This window comes from Magnolia sinica, chromosome 8, assembly GCF_029962835.1.
Source record: "Magnolia sinica isolate HGM2019 chromosome 8, MsV1, whole genome shotgun sequence".
Lineage (NCBI taxonomy): Eukaryota > Viridiplantae > Streptophyta > Magnoliopsida > Magnoliales > Magnoliaceae > Magnolia > Magnolia sinica.
The window spans coordinates 80,051,808-80,057,143 of NC_080580.1; the positions used below are offsets into that span (position 1 = coordinate 80,051,808).

The 5,336-nt window shown below is 37.3% G+C and overlaps 1 long non-coding RNA gene across 1 annotated transcript; it reads left to right on the forward strand.

Annotated features, from left to right (window-relative positions):
- The first annotated feature begins 1,852 nt into the window (after nucleotides 1-1,852).
- On the forward strand, nucleotides 1,853-2,510 carry LOC131254078 (uncharacterized). The gene is made up of 2 exons (XR_009175480.1): nucleotides 1,853-2,087; nucleotides 2,202-2,510. It is a non-coding gene; the product is annotated as an uncharacterized LOC131254078 (long non-coding RNA).
- Nucleotides 2,511-5,336: the final 2,826 nt, after the last annotated feature.

Below are 5,336 nucleotides of genomic sequence, written 5' to 3' on the forward strand. Positions count from 1 at the left end.
TGTATAAACATTTTCTTCTTTTCTTTTGATTCAACATTTATGGAATATCCTTGTTATTCTTATTTTCTGTCTGGGTGAGATTACAGGGCTGACATGTGGTGTGCTGTTTATTGGGAGGTTGATGTCATGTACAAGTGTCATGTGAGTGGAGAAGTCATTTAGGGATGTTTAATGACAAAAAATGAGATAGATTAGAAGAAGTGGTTCTGGAAGGGAGTCCAGGCAACAAGACAATAACTCAGTTTAGGAAGAGGAGTTATGGGATTTTATGTTCTATTTCGGGGGAAAAGAAGCTCCAAGTGAAGTTTGGAGACCTTTTGGGGCTGTCATTTTTGTAGTGTGGGACCCTTCAATAGAGAAAGTAGGGTCGAAATAGGAAAAAGTATTCACTGAATGGGGTTCTTTTCTCTTTTTCACCCCATAAAAGAGGGGGGGGGGAGGGAGAGAGAGAGAGAGAAGAGAAGAAGTCCAATAGTCATGGAGAGGGTAAGAAAAGAAACGATTTAGAAGGATATTATTCGTTTTCTTTTCATTGAAGAGGTGGGGACGTGGGAAGTTTTTATCCTCGTTTCTTTGTTTATACAAGTTGTAACACTTATCTGGATGGTATTGCATTGATTTGCCTTGAATATCTCTTGATTATTTTCTGTTTGTACTCTTTCACTGGATTCATTTGTGTTACTATAATGTCTTATTTCTCTCAAGTGTTAGTTTCTACTGGGTTGCCAATTATTTCCAGGTGCCATTGTATTAGGTCACAAACAGATTGTGATGGATAGATGTTAACTGGCATGTCGTATGCTGCTTCATTATGTTGGTCATGCAGCAAAATAAACCCAGTGAAGTCTTGTAAATTTCTATCTGAATCAAGTTTGGCTGAAATATGTCCTGAAAAGTGTGCATGTAGGCTTTCTTAGATCCTCAAGAGTTGGCTGAAAAGTTGTCTTGGTATTTTGAATGAGAAATTCGTCAGAGAGCTACAGTGCTGCTTGAAACTTTACTGTAAACTCGATAGCTTGATACTCGTATGAATCACATTACGTCAAGCTTAAATGAAATCTTTTGTGCAGGATGATAGTGTTAAATGGAGAGCATTGCAAGTTATTTCAAGTTCACTTAGTATTCACTTATTATTGCAACGGACCCTTTAGCAGGGGAAACTACTCTTATACAACTGATTTTCGGGGGTTACCTTCGATCTAAGGTATGTCCATGGTCCTCAAGATCGAGAGCATTTTCATCAGATCTTTGTATTCTTTTTTAGTTTGAGTCATCGTGGTTTCTGCAACAAAATTTTGTACCGAGTACTGAATAGCTGCTGGAAAGTTGAATGGTTATTGCAGATAAGGTGCATGAAGTGCCAAGGCAAGTCTGAGAAGCATGAATGGATGATGGATCTAACTGTTGAGATACATGGGGATATTAGAACTCTTGAAGAAGCACTTGCACAATTTGCAGCTAATGAAATCTTGGATGGAGACAATAAATACCACTGTAGCAGGTTGTTTGGTGCTTGTCTGTTTTGACTTAAAGATGTATATTGCAGTCAATAGGTGCCAGGAATGACATAATGCCAATCATCATTGTCTAAACCTTATCCCGACTAATTGGATTTGGCTACATGAATCCTGTTCTGCCATTCATTCGATCAAGGACCATATCGTTAGTTAAACTGTAGGTCAGCAAGTCTTTTCTCTCACACGCTCCACTCACATCCTTCTGGGCCTTCCTATTTCCTTTTTAGAGCCTTGAACCAACTCTCCTAACAGGTGCAGGAGAATCTTCACAATGAGACGATCGAATGTGACTCAGCTAGTAGTAGTCCCAATAGATAGAATAATGGACCAGGGTCTATTGGTGGTGCAATGGGGTATGGTGATTTGCAGTCCTTGAGCTTGTCTATGAGCCCTGGTTCTCAATCTAGCTATGTTACAGCTGCTGCACAGTAGCTATCACATGGTGGGGCTGATTTTGTAGCCATGAACACAAAGAAGAGGGGGTGGGAAGGTGGGCTAGAAGAAGCCAGTTCATAGGAAGTCCATTGATACATTTGGGCAGAGAACATCACAGTATAGAGGTGTTACAAGGTCAGTAGGAGCCCTCTCTCTCCTCTTGTTTATCGTTTTTGTTTTTTGGTTATTTTAGTTCATATATGGTGGTTAGTCATTGTAACTATTTTTGGGGCTTTTAGTCTCTTGGAGTGGATCATGGCGAGCCTGGTGAAGTATCAGGATGTGCAGGTCAAGCTGGCGGAAGTGATCGATCGGGTTGTGGGGGATGGACGAGAAGACATTGAAGAGGATTTGTAGCGGATGTCATATCTGAAGGTAGTGATCATTCTAGAAAAGAGCAAGGAATCGTTGGATTATAGAAGCTTGGAAATGAAATGTTGAATTGAAATTGAAATGTGTACTAGAAGAGGAGGAAAAGATCATTGTGTGTGAATCATTCTATTGTCTTTTTCTTTTATTTGTGTAATTATTTGGCATATAATACAAGTAGATTACATACCCTACTCTCTCTCATACAATGAACAAAGGGGTTTAAAATTGTTCTTAAAATTCCGTCTTAAAATCTAACTGTTGGCAACATTAATAGGCATTCAAAAACGTTTCAAAAAATTGTGCCTGAAATGTGTTTAAAACCGTTCCTAAAATTTTGTTTCAAATGGTACCCGAAACGGCAATCCTGTTTTCTGCGACACCTCATTTAGGAACGGTTTAAAACCGTTCCTAAATGACGATTACCATGTGCATGTGCTTGACTCATCATTATGACCCTTAATTTCATCATCCATAGTATACTTTTGAGTTACTAAAGTCTTTTTTCGTAAACATTGGCATCATAAGCATCGAGATGACACTCTGATTAGGTTAAATTACACTTACCTGACATCCACAAGAATGGCACGCGCACACGTGTATGTTCTTTCACTTATAGGATTGAGTGAGTACCCTTGCTATGTGTTGAACTTTGAATGGTTGATGATCCATATCTTCTTGAGTGTCATTTGACTATAAGATGAAATTTACTAAGTTGTAAACATCTCTAGAGTGGAGATGGATGTTTCAGATGATGGTGACCATCTATATGGGACCCACTTTAAGAATGACATGTATATATACTCTAAACTACACCCTACCCTACACTATACCTAAAATCCCTCTCATCACTAAGATATCTCCTAAATCTTCCCATCAATAAGATCTCTCCTAAATCTACTCTCTCCATACGTTACCAAGAGAGAATCTCTTGAAATCTCCCAAGCTCCATACCCTTTTGCGCCAGACCTCATTATAAAGATAGACCTGTCCATCATCTTCCCTACATTCCAAAGAGGTATTATCCTGAGTTCTTTTATCATCCAATGGCTAGAATGTCTTGAAATCTCCCAAGCTCCATACCCTTTTGCGCCCCACACATGCCATGTGAGTAGCCTCTTTTAGGGTGCTACCACATTAGTAGTGGGCCCCACTTATACCCCATCTCTTGACTAAAAAAAGGGGTGCTTTTCTTTGTGATGTTGGGGGACCCGTTCCTTAATTGACTTGATCTTTTGATATATCTTGGGTGGATAATGTAATATGTGCTTCTCGTGTATTAGATATGTGTTTTCCAAGATCTCGTGGGCCATGTCTGATTTTCGAATAAACAAATCATGCATGTAGACTATAAAGCATGGATTTAGAATCAATTTGGACAGTAGGATTGTTTGCATAGATGGTGGATTTGATGTAGTGGGACCCATTTGGATCTAATCCTGTAATGGGCCCCACCACATGATCTTGAGATGAAAATATGATGATTAGTATATATACATTAATTTGAATATGTTAAAGTATTTTGTACATGTGGATATGAGATTGTGATTTAAGGTAGATCTGGATAGATATGAGATTTTGGCCATTGATTAATGGTATGGATCAACACCGATCTTATTGATGGGCTTCACATTGTGAAAGTAGAAAACCCAATTCATTCTATGTATTTGAATTATCCAAATGTTAAGACTAACTAATCAGCCTGTGGATTTAGTGGATGACCCACCATAACATCAACTATTAGATACGTGAAACGTGATTATATAAAGTATATGTTTGATCATTTGAGATTCTGAGACATAATGATTGTGTGGGCTTGTGTGATCACTACCATGTTAATGGGCTCCACTATAAGTTTTGTTGGATTTAATAGATATGATTTTGTTAAGATTAAGGTGGTGCAAGATATGATGTTTTGATTGATAACCAATTTGTGTCCTTGAATATAATCCTTTGATATTGTGCTCAGGTGGACTCTACTTTTGAGTTTAGATTTGAAAACCAAAATGAGATTTGAAATTTAACTTTAATCTAAGAATCAACGATAACCACTTCGAATCCATGAAGCTTTTCTGGACTCCTCACAGAGACTTCTCGAATCCACTAGGAAAAAGCAAGAAAATAGAAATAATATTCATGAAAATTCATAAATTGATTGATTGATGAAATAAACAAGTCTACAACCCTTTAAATAGGGATACCAAGCCTTGGAAGAAGCTTCAAAATGAAACTATAACTAAAATTCCTTAAAATTCATAACTTACTATAAATAGTAAATTTAATATTTATAGTGTCCTATGTGGCTTAACCACGTTATTCTCTTAATTTTTCTAAACACTTTTCATGTTGGAAACAACGCTTAGAGTCCAACGGATGAAGAGTTACAATCAAACCAAAACTTACTAAAAAAAGTAAAAACGGAAATAAACAGGGAATTCAACCGTCGATCTGATGGAATCTCGAAAATTCGGCATGGCAACCCAGCTATGTTGGATAAAGTATCTCATCCTACCCCAAAATCATACATGGTAACTTGAATAACTCATTCCGGTTTTTGAGATATGCATGTTTTAAGGTTTTGATGGTCTTGATGACTTCTACATCTGATCGGGCCTTTTTTGGTCCATCCTGGACATGAAAGTGTCCACGACCTGCCCTACATCAGTTAATTGATGTACGGGTGAACGTGATGAGGTCAATCACCGTCTTCCTCAAGGATAACTACTTCGAATCCACGAAGCTTCTCTAGACTCCTCATAGAGACTTCTCTAATCTAGGAGGAAAAAGAAAGAAAATAGAAATAATATTCATGAAAATTCATAAATTGATTGATTGATGAAATAAATGAGTCTACAACCTTTTAAATAGGGATACCAAGCCTTGGAAGAAGTTTCAAAATTAAACTATAACTAAAATTCCTTAAAATTCGTAACTTACTATAAATAGTAAATTTGCTATTTATAGTGTCCTATGTGGCTTAACCACGTTATTCTCCTAATTTTTCTAAACACTTTT